Source organism: Coturnix japonica, chromosome 4, assembly GCF_001577835.2.
Source record: "Coturnix japonica isolate 7356 chromosome 4, Coturnix japonica 2.1, whole genome shotgun sequence".
NCBI classification, from domain to species: domain Eukaryota; kingdom Metazoa; phylum Chordata; class Aves; order Galliformes; family Phasianidae; genus Coturnix; species Coturnix japonica.
Genome location: NC_029519.1, coordinates 32,336,356 through 32,353,530, shown reverse-complemented (window position 1 = coordinate 32,353,530; position 17,175 = coordinate 32,336,356). Strand labels below are relative to the sequence as shown.

General features: G+C 35.4%; 1 protein-coding gene across 5 annotated transcripts in view; it reads right to left on the bottom strand.

Moving 5' to 3' along the window:
• The window catches only part of GRID2 (glutamate ionotropic receptor delta type subunit 2), a 637,614-nt gene that overhangs the window by 410,630 nt on the left and 209,809 nt on the right, over nt 1–17,175 (bottom strand). The gene's annotated exons all lie outside the window — the stretch shown is intronic.

Here is a 17,175-nt window from a genome sequence, read left to right as displayed (position 1 = left end):
ATATTCTTAATACTTTCATCACTTTCCAGAAAAAATTCCACTGAGAATAAGTTTCCTTGGCTTTTCAGTCCTGAAGTAGTAGCTTAAACAGATACAGAAGACTCGTGCTACCTTTGCTTTAAAGAGCAATACGCTATAGCTCCCTACAGCTAATACACACGGAAGACAGAGACCATACCAGTAGCCTTATATGGTGGCAAAACTGCATCAATGGACAAAGAAAGAGACACCAGTGTTATCTATCTATCTGGACTTCACACAGGCCTTTGATATGGTCTCCCATAACATACTTCTTCTCTAAATTGGAATATGGATATGACAGGTGGACTGTCTGATGGCCAAGGAACTGGTTGCAAGTTTGAACCACATGAGGGTCAATGAAGCCAAGTGCAAGATCTTGCACCTGGGTTGTGGCAGCACCCACTACCAATACAGAGGTAATGGGAGAGGTAAGTATAGAGCACAGCTCTGCTGAGAAGGACTTGGGGGTATTTGTGGCTGGCAAGGCAAAAATGAGAAAGCAACATGCCCTCGCAGCCCAGAAAACCAACCATATCCTGGGCTGTACCCAAAAAAGTGCTGACAGCAGGTTGAGGGAGGTGACTCTGCCCACTCCTCTGCACTGGTAAGCCCTCAGCTGCAGTATTGTGTCCAGAGGTGGAGTCCTCAGTACAGGTGTCAAGGTTTCATGTGCAACAGGGGAAGTGGGGGAGGGGAAAGATCCCTTTCACTGAAAAACACTACCAATGCTAAAAATACAAGATAATAATACAAAAGGGAGTAATAGTTAATAAATCAAACAAGTGGCAGAAAAATACTGGCTATGTTGCTTGCTGCATTGCTGGAAATCAGAAGGCCCTTCACCCCTGTGAGCCAGAATCAGAGATCATGTCATCCCACTGAAGACTCCTGGGAACAGAAGTTTATTCCATCTAAGTGTATATTTCTCTAAGAGATTCAGAATTTGCACAAGACTACAAGAGAGCACAGGACAAGGAAGTACAGCTTTGTAATGTACTGTACTTCTGTACCCAACAGCCTATCACATGATGTCATAATATAGAATACTGATAAAACCAGGACAACAGGACAGACAGGAGGACATTGTTGGGTGATGTCCAGAGGAGACCACAAAAATGATCCAAGGGATGGAACACCTGTCCTACAAGGACAGGCTGAGAGAGCTGGGGCTGTTCAGCTTGGAGAAGGATCCTGATAACAGCCTTTCAGTATCCAAAGCAGGGAGATAAGGATGAAAGAGACAGACTCTTCAGCAAGGGCTGTTGTGATAGGACAAGTGGAAATGGAAACTAAAAGAGGGGAGAGGAAGACTGGATGTAAGGAAAAAACATTGTTTTTGTAGTGAAGTACTGGAGCAGACTGCCCAGAGAGGTATGGTCAATGTTCCATTCTTAGGGACATTTAAGGTCAGCTGGATCAGGCTCTGAGCAGTCTGATCTAGCTGAAGATGACCCTGTTCATTGCAGGGGAGTTGGACTAGATGACCTTTAAAAGTCTCTTCCAACTCAAATGATTCTATGATTCTATAGCCTACCTTCCCTGAAGTCTAAGTGACTCGTGTTCATCCCACTTCTTTTACCAGATTCATAAAAAGCTCATTGCTTTTATTATTTCATTCTTAAGAATGTCTGTGCTACTGAAAGAGGGAAGCTTACTGCTGGAAGTCTAAATCTACAGATGAACCATGTCACTGCTGGAAAGCATTAAATTCTGAGTAACTAATTTCTTCCAGTTGTTACTGGGTATTTTAGTGTAATCCATTGATAAACAATAGAAACACAAAAGAAAGCACCACTTGAATGAAGCATCATGAAAATGTACCATAGAAGGGCTCAAAAATGTAGTAAGCTCACCATTCAGAAATCATAGTAAAAATCCAATATATTATCAATTATTTCATATGCATATATATGCACACACAGAAATATTTCTCTCACTCAGAATTACTAATTGTCATGCTCCAGAACCTGTTTGTCAGCTACTGTACATAACTAACCAAACTGAAAATACATGAACACATAAAACAGTTCAGAAAATGTACCTTTGAGAGTATTGGTAGGATTTTTGTAATTTATAAACAATAGAAGTTTTATTGGAAAACTAACTGTATCAATTCATGGAGTGTATTTGGACCACAATGATTAATTTTAAGTGCGCTCCCAGTAAGCTAAGTAAATTATACTTTGAACGATTATCAGAACTGTTTCTACAAAAGATTTATGTCCCTTTAGAATAACTCATTCATAACTGTCATTATCCTCCAACAAGTACAAAACTGAGAGTCTCTTGACCATTCTCCTCTAAAGTCTCTATGGTTTTCCTGAAAACTGAACACTGTAATCCATTTACTTGGAACGGATTTTCTGTTTAAGGTCTGTCCAAAAGCTTGTGAAAATAAGATGGGAAAATTAAATGGTATCTAAGCTCTCTAATAAAATCATAACTCCATTTGTTCTCAAGATAGTCTGAAGAAGCATTGTATTAAAATTTAACTTTCCAGTAAGGTTTATCGAAGTAAACAGACATTGTCTTCCCATGCTAACTGCAATCTACTCTTCCCTGCTTGCAGAATTAATGAGATAAATGCTCAGTGGCTCTCTTCTCTTATCCTCGCCTTCACAGAACACAATTTTCTTTGTCTTTTGGACCAGATAAACATCTAATAATGAAAGCACTCATTCGTTCCAAGCTGTTTTTTAGCTGAGCAGGAGTGTATACACAACCAGCCCAACTGAGAAAAAAAAAAAAAAGCCTGTGTTAAAATCTCCGTATGAGTACAACATTAATAATAAGCACGTTCCCACAAAATGTAGAGTAACAGTTCCCATGACAACCATAAGTCTCACTGCACATGTATCAAAGTAGAGCTTTTCTTCACATAAGTACCAAAGCACAGAAAACTCACCAACAAATCGTATAGTGTGTATTTATAGGGATGCATATTTATGCACTACTACATCAATATTAATCTTCCCAACTGCAATTAATACCATAGTTGCTTTCTCCTCCACAATCTCTGAAAAAAGCCATTAAAGAAGATTGCTTATCATGTAATACAGTATTTCTTAAACTTTTTTACATGCTTGTCATGACTGCGTGACCTTTAAGCCGCAGACACTATTTAAATATCCTCCGATGCCAGTTAAAGGGGTCAGAGTTAAGATTTCAGAGTAGCTGCCAAGACTGCACACTCAGTTCTCACTGCAAAAGCAGCTTCTTGCCTTACATTCCACTATTATTTTTTGTGGCTCCCAAGCACCTTTCTGCTTTTTCTTGTCAACTCATTTTTTCTTCAGTAAAAACTATATTTTCATTAGTACTTAAACAAAAAGCTCAAATTTCTCAAGCCTCTCATCATCACTCTAACAGCCCAGATATCTCTCTTGGAGCAAGAGCTTTTCATTCTCATTCATTCAAGAACTGTTGTCTGGACTGTCCTACCAAACACATAAAAGAGTATGGATTTGGTGCCTTCTAACCTCCTTTTATTCAGGACGATGAAAGATATATACATAGGCAACATTTTCCTAGCAATGATGTAGTCAAAGCAGCTGTGAAACTGTGGGTTCACAGCTCAAATGGTGTGGATTTTTACGAGTGTTGCCAGCAGGCTCTTGTTCATCACTGGCAAAAATGCATAGCTAATGACAGTGACAGTTGAAAAAAAAAAAATGTTTTATAGCTGAGAATTTGTTCTATCAAACATTGTTATTGCACTATTTGTATCTCTTGCGGTTACCGTGGAAATTAATAGGAGCATTACTTTCAAGGTGACCTACATATAATAAAGCTCTCATCCCAGTTCACATCTTTCATAAGTATGGATGCTCCAGCAAAGACTTGAGTTTTAGAGAGCATGAGCAAATTCTGAAGAATTTTAGTACGGCTCTATGTTTGATTGCTTTTTTAAACAAACTTTATCTAAAAAGATGGATCTTTATTAGACTAGATCTTAAACTAAGTCTCTGAAGTGTTACAGCCTTTCTCCAGAAACAAGTAGTAAAAATGAGAACACTAGTGTTTAGGACATCTGGAAAGTCTAATCATGGGAATAATTTAAAGAACTAACAGCAGCAAAGTGTTAGAAATATCTCCATTTTAGGTCTGTTCCCAAATAAAAGGTCCATGAAAAAAATAAAACCCCTCCATTCAGAGCACCATATAAACCACATCTAAGTCACTAGACATTTTGAAGTGCTACATGACTCAAGTCTTTAGTTCTAATATGGGTAATGTTTGGATTTAGGCACCAGAAATTTGACCACAAAGTATAGTTTGAACCTGCGTATGACACAAATCTCCATGCTTTTAAGAAACAGCAACTTGGCAGTACTTGCCCAGTTGTCTATTCACTTGATGTTTTCCAATCACGTAGGCTCTTTCCCCAATACAAACTCAGTTGCACGAAATATTTATATTCTGAGTTGTCTTTATCGCTGTCTTTACACCTACTGCTCTGTATGGCTCTGCAGACCTCCACAGCTACCTCAGAATGTCACAAAGAAATATCAATAATGCTAGCACGTTCAACATTCTAAGTTACTTTAGCTAACTCTGGAACACATTTTCAGTTTCTATCCATGCCTAAGAATATTTTTAGGAAAAAAAAATAATAATTTGTAAATGTTCTAAAATGATTATGAAGCAAATATTTGGTAAAGTTCTGACTTCCTAAATGGTTTATTGTAAAAATTGTGTTCTTAGCTAACAGAGATGGAATAAATCTTTTAGTAGACATATATTAAAAAAAAAAAAACAAAAAAAACCACATTGCAAGGCACCACTCATAACATCTGTGCTCTTATGAAGTTGAAAATGACAGTTCATAAACAGTAGCATATCATAAAGCTTATGACAGCTTTTCCACCCCTTATTCTACATTATTACATCTATGATAACTAGATTAAATGTAATATAACTAAATGTATAACTATAATAACTAAAATACACTACACATGCAAATATACACATAGACACATAGAACTACTGACTGCACTCCCCCAGCATCAATTTGCCTTGTGGTACACATTGAACATCCCCATCCTTCTGCATCACCCACCAAGTGCACCCAGGTCCCTGGGCAAAAACAGTTCCACGGACAGGTTTTCCCTTTCCAGTGGCTGGAAGGACCCAAACAGCTTTTCCCAACATGTTCTTTACATGCACAACAGGGACCTTATCTCCTTCTATAGTGTGTAAGGGGCTAGATTGGCTAGGACCATCACGATTGACAGATCCTCTAGTATTGACCAACCAAGTGGCTTCTGCCAGATGCTTCTCCCAGTGCTTAAATGTTCCACCACCCATTGCTTTCAACATAGTTTTTAACAACCCATTGTATCGTTCAATTTTACCAGAAGCTGGTGCATGGTAGGGAATATGATAAATCCACTCAATGCCGTGATCTTTGGCCCAAGTATTTATAAGGGAATTTTTGAAATGTGTCCCATTATCTGATTCAGTTCTTTCTGGAGTGCCATGTCGCCACAGGACTTGTTTCTCAAGACCACATATGGTGTTTCGGGCAGTAGCATGGTGTACTGCATATGTTTCAAGCCACCCAGTTGTTGCCTCTACCATGGTAAGCACATAGCATTTACCACTGCGAGATCATGGCATTATTATTGACAGCAACAGCACAAAACCATGACACAGTAAAAAGTAATTGGCAGGCAGTAAGCTTTACTGAAAAACTTCAAGCACAAATCACCTAAATTACCTACACAAAACAGAAAGAATGACAAAAATTTTACTGGATTTCTGAAATGACTAACATAGGAACCAATTCCAGGCAAGGAGAAAATAATCTTTGGAAAATAAATAAATAAATAAATAAAACAAAGCATAATAGTTTTCCATTTAGTATTAGAGAGCCTTAGAGACAGCTAGTAAGAGATAATGTACATATAACACAACTGTGCTCTTAAGTTGTATATTTGTAACATACCAGTAGATGTACATATTAAGAGATACTCCCAAAATATATGTGTTACGCAAAAGCACACAGATACAATATTCTCTGCCTTATTTTACTTTTTCTTTTTCTAAGTTGCTTTCTCCTGATTTCCACTTTTTTTTTTTTTTTTTTTTAAAATTTTGTGACTCCTATTTTGCCATTTTTCTCTGTAATTTCTTCCGCATACTGACCACCATTTCCCCTCCCCCCCCCCTTTGCTTTTGTGCATGTTATAAATTTACCTCCTCCCTAATTAACCAGCTAAAAAAAATTGGAAATCAAATAATGATACAAGACATTCCTGTAGCGAATGTCATAGGAGGATTACAATGCTGTTCATTAAATTTAATTAAATTTAATATTCCTCTGCATGCTGCAAAAGATTACAGTAACAAGTAAGTATGAAGACAGAAAAAATTAAACTCAGAGAGGATTGGGTCTGTTTGTAGCTCCTGAAAGAGATTAAAATGAAACCTTTTGATGTGTTGATTTGAGCTGCTGAGGCCTCAGACTTTGTATACTCTTTGAGGAACACCTTAAATTCTTGTAATATAATAACTGTACAGAATGAGGTTACACAAGACCAGACTGCAAGCCAAAGGCATACGCTGCTGGAACTGAATTGGAGTTAGATGGACACAATTCACTGACAGAGCTGACAAAGAATACATCACATTAATGGTAGTGTTCTCTGATTAGTAGAGTACCCTAAGAACTGTCAGTCAGACTTTGCAAAGGTAAAGTATGAGGCCAGAACTCGATATAGAAGCTTCTGCTACCTAATTCACACTTAGTCATACCTGCATAGTCACAACCTGAGTAACAGCTTGGCTGGTGCAAAATGATCTAGAAAGCTAAAAACTTAACTGATGAAATCAGAAGCAGAAGTAAGATCCTAGTAAAGATTCAGATACATTGGATCTAAGAATTTTAAATGGGAATTTCTCCATATTCCATTTACATTTATTTTACTTCAAATTGGATTAAAAAAATCCCTTAAGACCTCAAGCTGCAGCATTTTGGATTAACTAAATGTAAGTTTTCAAACAAAAAAGTTAAAAGTTATTGAAGCTATGCAAATTGCTGAAGAGTTAAATAAATCATAAATGATCAAATGTGAGTTGTATTTATATCATAAATTTATAACATTTCAAATAATAATATGTTTAAGACTCAGTGAAAATAGCCACATAAATCAAATCATCAGCATCAATACTTGGTCAGAAGACATGAAGCCATGGGACACTGTCCAAACAAGGAGAATAATCAAATTTATTCTACGATGAAACTGGAAAAAAAAAAAAAAAAAAAAAAAAAATCAAAGGGAAAAAACAACATAAAACTTTCAACAGTGTGGCAAAAAATTTACCACTTTGAAAAATTCTAATATTCTTCTATTCAATATCATTCTAAGTTTGAAGTCATTTGCAGAAAGCCTCAGTAATCTCTTATGTATGATGTTTGTTGAGAAAATACAAAACAACCAACCAAACAAGACAAAAAGAAAATAACTGATTAAAATCCATACCTTTTACATTTTAAGTCTATGTGCTATAGGTTTGTCTGTAATGGGGCATAGTTGCATAGATATACAGCCATTCAGTTATGTGCAGATAAAAATGTTCCAATTAAATATAAAATTAAAATATAAAAAATTAAATATAAAATTAAACATAATTTAATTGTTTTCAACGTGGATTGGGTGTTGTGTGTAATACTTCTAACTTTGAATGCACCCTGTGTTATGGTTCACTGATGCCTCTTCCCACAGTACATTTTTAGTAGCATGGTATGTGCTGCAATTAGTTGCCTGAGTTCATTTGTCCATCTGTTTTCTGGTGCTCTGCCTTCCATTGCATGTGATTCCTTCTCTCTGTTGATATAAGCTGCTTGCTTATCTAGAGATGGAAAATATTTAACATCATATCCTTTCTGCTTTGCATCAAGATTTCTCACAGTGCACTTCTGTATAGCCATCAGAGAATACATGGCATTTGTACTAAATATGAACCACATGCACATTCCACAGCATTAGACAGGAAACATGCCACAAAGCAGATGCTTTTATCTGGTTCAAAGTTTCAATTGGTGTAACCCATGGTAATAATACAAAATTACAGCTCCCTGTCCACAGAGATTAAGAGAATAGGACATATTGTCAGCTAGGTATTCATATCCGTAGTAACTCAGCAAGAACTGTAATTTCATAAAACCATCATAGAGGACAAGATAGATCATTTTTGATTTTTACAGGAGTTTGCCAACAAGCCAAGCTTGAGAATAATAGTGACAAAGTAAGGATTTTATTTCAGTCTTTGCTTTTTGATTGATGCTCTGTCCCAGTTAATTCTGTCAGACTGGTGTCAATGGCCTAAGACAACCATATACAAGCCTCAGATGTGCAGCATCACATAAAAAGCAGAAAAGATAAATATTATCCTGCCAGCTATGGGACATCCATGCAGAATTTTATATGGTATTTTAAAACTTTCTACGTAGAATATATACACCATTTAGTATTAATGCTTCTAAGAAGTTTTTACAATTGTAAAATAATTAAACTGAATTAAGAATTGAATTAATAATTGAATTAAGAGTTCTTTCAGCTACTATCAGCTAGTACTTTCTGCCAAACAAGAAAAACAACGGAGTAACATGATAGGCATGGGGTTTTATATGTATAGAGTGAACTATGAATAGAAACAATACCTGAAAAGAATCCGTCTGGATTTACACAAACTTAACTAATATTAAAGTTTGTCCTAAGTTAACTAATTTAGGGGAAGTCCTTGTTTTGCAAGAAAGGGTTTAAATGAGGTACAACCTGACTGCATAAGTGACGCATAGCAACAGGTGCATCTGAAGAAGTCAGAGTATTAGCAGAGGATTTTTAAAAGAGACTGAAATAAATCCAGATATGTTTTAATTTCAGATTGAGATAAAAAGAAGAAGGAAAGCTTTTCAGAATGGTGCAATTGATGTCAGGTTCAAATTGGCAGAGATGTGTTAATCTGCTATTAGTCAATAGAAGAAAACACAACAGTTCAAGCTAGTGTCAGTAACCACCAAAGCAGGTGTCACTTTGCTAGTGACAGTGGCTGTGAAGAAATAATTGCAGAGAACAGTGATATTCTATAAACACACTTGTTTTCTTTTACTTATAGCAACGTCACTCCCTAAAATATCTGCCCTAATCAGATCAAAGCCTGGAGGGATGAAAGGGTAGCAAGGAGAAGAGGTGCAGGGGAGCAGCATACAAGGAACATTCTGGTTCCTCTGGTATTAATGGAAAATCTTTTCTGTCTCTAAAAGGATCAAAATATTTAATCCCAGTAAATTTGTAATAACGAAAGAGTTACTATTTTCTCCCTTCCTAACTCTGTTAAATATACACGCATATTTCTCTTTTCAGTGATTTTCAATTTCAATACTTTTCTGAAACATTTCTTCTTCCAAAGTGTGATATAGAATACAGAGCACACAGATGAATATTCTTCTATAACAGATTTGCCAATACAGCAGAGCTTTTTCACTGTTATATTTGAAGGAAGAACATCCCGCCTCAAAGACTATTTTACATTCTGCTGTGGCAATGACCACTATATGAAATAAATTTACAAGTGAAAAAACTTGGGAGTTCCCAGCATAAAGTATATTAAGAAATACACTGGGATATGTAGATATTTAATGAGAAAGCATATCTTAATGTCAAATTTACATAATCCACCTGAAGATAAACATAAGTAAAAGTCATCTTTTACTTGATCTTTTTATTGACCTTCAAGCAGTGCTGCAGAAACACTAAAAACTTCATAACACTATTTAAATAGAGGTGAGCTGAATGCATAAAATCTTACGATAATCAGTTTCTGGGAAAAAAAATAAATAAATAAATAATAATAATAATAATAATTCTACTCAATCTACTCGACCATGGGCTGCCTGGCAAAGTTTTCCTAAAATTGTAACCACCTCTGTAGAATATTTAGATTTTTGGAATGAGTTTGCTGACAGCTAAATGTTGTTAATAAGACCTTATTCACTGCTTGATTTTTAGGATCTTTGAAAATTGCTTTAAGTATTATTTTGAAGAAACTCAGTAATTTTAGTTAGGACTATTAATAAGTGTCATCAGTGAGGTTCTCTGTCTGTGAGTCAACAATCACTCCAGCTTAGGATGGGAGTATTTTGCTACTATACATACAGACAAAACACTCAAGCAACACAAACCTTACAAAAAATAAGCTAACCTGATGGCAAAACTTCTGTGAGTATCAACATTCTGCACAAGTCTTAAAAATGCAGATGTCAGTCTGTAGGATGTATGGCCATATGTATGTGTTTATGAATCTTATCTGTTCAAGAGAGAAGTAAATCTCCCTAACAGATTCTACAGCAAGGACAGGTTGAAGTTACAGGAGATAAATGCGTCTGCTGAAATAAAATACATTTTTCCTTGTGCAAAATTCATTGTATTTATATGTCTATAAAACCTGCCCTATAGGGAAATCCACCCAGAATTATACTGCTACTCTCTTATTGGAAGAAAAAAAAGTCATAAAAATACATGGATATAAGGATCAGCTCTCAGATATAATCAGTACTACTCTAAGAACTAGGAATTATTGTACCGTAATCAAATACTACTAGATAAATGACATCATCAGTGGGTATTAATTTTGGTGGGGAGAACAATGAGAGAGTGAAGATTAACTCACATAAGCTAAATAGATGCATCAAATACATATTTTTGTCAAACATTTCTTGCTACGTGAAATTTTTCATCTTACAAAGAAAACCATATTATTATTTTTGTGCTTATAGGACCACATTAAGCAGGAATAGAAATCTTATCCTTCTTAGCCTTATCACACTTTAGCTAGTAAAACATCTGCTAAGCCTGAAGCATTAAATACGTCCACTGATAATGCTTTTTTGAGCTCCTTAAGCTAACAATCTTATTGTTCATAAATTGTCTATAGCAGTGCAATCCATTAACTGATCACCAGTGAGTGCTAAAATCTGCAAAAACTACTATATTTCTTCCTAATCATATAATCATAGTGAAAATACACGGACAATCTGAAATATTGAAAGGATGTTCTAGTGTTTTTATTAGAACACTAGAACTGGAGGTTATCCACACATCACGGTAATAACACATATATGATCACTTGGGATGCCATTGTATTTTTGATGTGTCACATGGATCTCTGACCAACCAAGGTGGAATAAGAAGAGAACAAGATAAAAATAAATCGTACAGTAACTTCCATATCTCACTAAAGCTACATGCAGCTATATAGACATCAATGTTATCATGTTCTTTCTTTAGCTAAACAACAAACTCTTGCTTAGCTGAACTGCCAGGCATTTGAAGACAACAATTACAGTACCCTTCTCTACTCCCTGAAAAAAAATGAACAACCAGGTCAAAACAGCAACAGTAACTCATTTGATGACAGATATAAACTGCTTTTCTAAGTTTTTTAATATGAGCATAATCAGGGCTAAAAGGTCTGTATACAAGGTAAGTACAGCTAGCTGGCCTTCAGTTTAAATATATATATATGCATTTAGCAATCAACTGATAGAACAAACATGGTGTTAGAAAATAAATTATTACTGTGTCTGAAATAGCACACAATGAGAGAAGAAAAATGCATTAATTTAATTGCTTTGTATGAACTTACAGTAAAAGTTGAAAATGCAAAATGTATCATGTGACTGCATATAAGAGATAGACCCAAAATATGAGACCTAAAATTAAAACTTACACCAAATTTTATAAGTTCGTTTTCAGATTTCTTTTCCCTTGCCTAATTTTGCCAAGCAAATTGGCATTAAAAAAGTTATAAGCATGATAAAAAGAACCTCAGCATTTTTCCATGCTATTTGTGATTTTAATGAGCTATCAAAAAATGTTTTCCCAAGAGACTTCAGAAAATTCGGATAAGATTTGTTATTAAAAATACAACCAAGCATTGAAGCCATGACTGTTATATAAATATAAAAGCTCTCTATTTTTTTTAAGAGAAGATAATGAAATTTAATACTACAAAGTCCAAAGTCAGATAAGAATAAAAATACATTGTACTTGTATACAATTTTTCTCCCAAGATTGCTAAGCTTGCAGATGCAATGCAAATGTTGTTTGCACTGTCACACTCAGGACAGTGGTATCATGTCAAAGGGAAGTGAGGGACAAAGCAACACAACCTAACCAGATTTAGACAATTATATGCAAAAGAGCTATTTGTTTATAACGAATTTATTCATATAGATGCTTCATTGTAGTGAACTGGAAAAAAAGAAAAAAAAAAGAAAAAAGAGGAATCTCTGAAGGGTTAATTTATTTTTAAACACAAATAAGAAAGATGAATAAATAAAGAAGATAAATCACCCACAGAAGGTACCTGGCCCTTCATTTATTTTTGAAAGGCATAGAGAACACCTCAAATTTTATGAATTGAATATCAAACTTCTGTTTAATATTAGCAAAAAAAAAAAATCTACACAAATTCCTATTTTCTACTTTGTCACATGTATATTGTGAGTAAAATAACAGGAAGTCATTTTTTGTGGTCCTTCTTCCAAACATATTCTATTTTTCCCCATGGAGAAAAAACAAACAAACAAACCCAACCAACCAACCAAAAAACAGAGTGAAAAATATCTAGTAAAAAAAAAAAAAAAAAGAAATTTTAAATTTGTTGGCCTATAGTTCTGAAGTCACAGTGTGAGACTGGGTCAATCAAATATAGAAACTGAAGCATCCAAACTGTGATGACACTTTTAATTTGATCTGGGGCTCCGTATAGGCTGCTTTTGAAGGTTGTGTAATTTTCCATTTAAAAGGATAGAGAATGAATAAAATGAGAAGTGTATAGTCTTTAATATGTTTTCCATTTCCAGCTTTAAAGATGTTCCAGCTCTTATAGACATTTGAAAGTACTCTGCTTAAAATGAAAGTAATAAACAACACCAAGTTAGCACTTCCAAAAACAAATTGAAAAGACAGCTCAAAATGCACATGGGTTACAGAAAAATAAAGCTGGAGGGTCATTCTGTACAAGACTTGTGGTTATAAACTAATCTTTGAAGATTAAAGTGCATCCTAAAGAGTGTGAACAGATTATCGTTATCTACTCTAGATATTTGCTTCCCATTGAGCAGTTCTATTCCTTCCAGCACTACTCAAATCTTCTCCAGCAGTGCCTCTTCATGCTTTCATTGGCTTTAGTGATAACTGCTGTACAGTGTGCATGACTTCTATGGGAAAAATACACAACTAAAATGCTCATGGCTACCACTTCAACAGGAGGTTGTCAGTAGTACAGACAACTTCACGTGCTTGTTTATCTTATATCACAGTTTGACTTACCACATTCTAGTTGAACAACCACATGCAACCCCTTGGCTACCAAAAACTGAAAAAAACCTGTTTTCATTGATCATACTACCAGCTCTTAAGGAAAGTTCAGTAGAGAAGTCTCTTAAGGTGAACTTCAGATAGAAGCTGACAGAGGGCATTTTCTATTTAGATTGTAAAGTGATACTGCTTTAGCACTGACCTTATAAATTCACTTTGCTAGCAACGTATGTTTAGAAAGGAAACACTCTTGACTAGTTTTACTCATTTGATTTCTAACACACTTGTTCTAAATTTGCTTAACCTGTGTGCCACTCCAAACTTTACTCCAATTTTCCTACTCCCATTTTCACCCTGAGATCACCACTTTCAGCAAAACCTGGCTCCTCCTTTTTCCTTCAAAACCACAAATGTTGAATACGAAACGGAAAAAACAGTGAGTATGACTTCCCAGCCCCTCTGCAGCCAATGCGTTGGCTGCTATGAGACCCCAGGTAAATCACACGTGCTCCCCCTGGTCCACCAACATCTGGTTGAGTGTTGCAGGTCAATACAAGTAGCCCTAGTATGTTTTGGCTTTAGGAGAAAACCAATTTTGATAATACACTGATGCTGTTGCTAAGCAATCCCATACAGTTTTGTAGTTGAGAATTTGTTCTATCAAATAAATACTGTTATTGCACTCTTTATTACTGTTGTAGCTTCTATGGAAATAAACAGGAGGCATTACTTTTGGAGTGACTTATTCGTGCAAGGGTGCATAATTATAATTGTTGTTATTTCACTCTTCCTTTTCTGGCACAGTAAATAGTTTTTATCTCAAACAATTAGGTTGGCTTGTTTGTTTTTCCCCTAACTGGTTCTTTCCCTCATACCACTGGGAGGTTATGACGTGTCTAGCTGCTTGTTGGGTTAAATGACAAGCACAACATGAATGCTTTCGTTCTTAAACAAGGAGAGAGAAATATAGGCCAAAATGAGAGAAAATTTGCAGGCTTCTCTTCAAAGGAAATATATAGGGGGGTCTTTTTTGTTGTTGTTTGTGTTGTTTAGCTTTTTGGTTGGTTTTGATTTTATATTTTTTATTTATTAACTGTGCCAGAAAAATTCAGGAGGACTTTACTGACTTGTGATATTAATTCAGCATAACTCAGAGCATACAAAAGCTAAATGGCTTGTATCCAAAATGAAACAAATCATTACTTCTTAGCAAAACAGTAAGAATGCAGTTAAAAAAAAAATAAAAATCATGCTTATGTCTTCTCAAAATGATACATCAAATTAAAGTATTACCTGTTCCTGGTATTATTATGAGGAGGCAAGAGGGTAATGTCTCCATCACAGAATGGAACATTTATAAGCTAAATTGGCAAACTTTTCATTTTGTTTACTATAAGATTGTCAGTTTGCTCTTTTCTGGAGCTAGTAAGACAGTTTGTATATTATTTGAAGACAGACCAAATTTTCCCAATAATTTTTTGTATTTGGTTTTGATAAGTTTTTCTCTGAGGAATGGAAAATGTCCTACACTACCAAGCTTTTCTTTCGCCCCTACAATCCAAAAAAGTCATCAATGCAGAATCAAAATTGGTAATGTCAAAGCAGCCTTTGGAATTGCATTATACAGTTGCAGACAGAATGCAGGGAAGGAAACTTAATAAATGCCCTATAATTCACAATTGTATTAACCAAATTTAAATTGCTTACATTATTCTGCAGAAGGCTACTCTAGCTTACATGATGATCCTTCAAACTACAGTATGACTTTCCAAAACACTAACAAGAAAAAAGAGCTTCAAGGTAAGTACTGTGTGAAGCAATCAATTGCATTATATACAATTTCACTCTCTTTGCATGACTGAGTCTATAAAGTTTGGCTAAAGCACCTATATTTCTTGAGTTAGTTCTTTGTTGCCAAATGGACCTCCTACCACTCTATTACTAGGATTTAATACAGCTAATAAATAAGATCACAAGCTCCTCGGAAGAAGACTCATCTTATTATTTGTGTTACACTTAAGCACACTGCAAGAAAAAAAAAAACAACTATCACCTATCCATCACAGTCCATTCTGACGAGACAATAAGAACAGTAGTCTTATGCAGTGTTTTATTTTCAAAACCCCAGCTACCTGAAAGACTGAAAACATAATAAAATATTCAACTCTAGGTGCATGACGGCAGATAATGTGAGGTTCAGTTATACAGCATACTACAAAAATTGCAACTTGATACGTTCTGATCTGAAGCTAAGGTGTGGAACAGAGCAATGATGAGCAGTTGTGCAGAACTTCTATCTGCAACTGTAATTGCAAATAATGTCTGCGTATCCGTAGATTATTACCAGGATTATTACCAGAATTACATATTGCCGCTGAGCAGTTTAATTTGCCTAGATTCTGCTTGACAGCAATTTCAATGCATCTAAGAAATACAAAAGGAATTAATATATGTTTAAATCTAGACAGTGAGAAGTATTTTGTGATACAAAAATCTCACACACAGCCATAATTTTATTATATGCTGTACAGCATTTCTTGTTGAATCTCGGAAGGTATTACAAATGAAGATAGGCTCTGAATCATCATCATCCATCATTCTTTCCAGTAGCTTTTGACAGTGGAGAAACATCCACTCAGAAGCTGAAAGTCAGCATTGCTTTATAAGCTTGATAGCTATGTATGGAATATATCTGAAAACAGCGCATCACCATAAGGAACCCACAAGCAGAGAGGTATGTACACAAACACACACAATATGGGATGTATGCAAAGCATATCCTGTCATTTAATCAATTTGGAGAGTCTCTGTTAAGATTAGGATGATAGAACAAATCAACAGTTCATACAAGTGTATTACTTGCATATTAAGAACGTATGCATGCAAAATACATGCAACAGAACAATACTACCCCCCTTCTATTCTTGAGGAGAAAATACATTGAATTCTGCCAGACTTCTGAAGGGTCAGTGAGTTAAAGAAAAGATTTTTGTCCTCAAAAGTGTCCTCACAATACTACAACTGTTAAGAAGTGAGTGAAAACAAACTTACCTCTGCAGCTTTTGCAGTAAGCAGTAGAAAGCCGAGAAGATGCCTTGACCTGACCATTTTCACCATCAACATCCAGTGCTATTCTTCTACTCCAACAGCATGCCATTACAGTCTTGCCCTACCTCTAAACCCTTGAGTATTATTAATGGTTCTTTACACTACAAACAATTTACAATGATTAACAGTCAAATAGGCATAACACATGTACACAGAGAACAGCCTTAAGTTGTCATACAGGATGTTATTTTGATGCGTGATAATACAGCTTGGGTATTTACATGACAGTTGAACAAACAGAATGCAGTATGTGTCAGCGCTTAAAGCCACAGGACAAACAGAACACTTAAAAAAAATCTTAAAAATAAAAATATCATATTGTCCTCATAGACAAATTTGTACAATTTACAAGAGTATGTTACTAGTTGACCATGGTGTTCTTTCTGATATGGAAAAGGCACAGATCAAACAAACGCAGATGTCAATGGGAGATGAAGATTCTCCACAATTGGAAGTTAGGCCTTTAGTCTTCAATTATTGGCATTTAATTTTGAAAACTTGAATCATGTTTTAAAATAGAGAGAGTCCATTGGAAGCAGAGTTATCTTGTTGAATTTTCTACTTCCCTTTTTCTGTTCCCTTCTTCCCCCTGCTTCTTCACATAATCGTTTATTTTTCCCTTCTTTGCTTCGAGGTCACTTGTGCACCTGGACTGCAGAGAACTGCTCAAAGCTTCTGAAGTGAGGAGATTTGTACAAAGAGTAAGTTTAATCCCTGC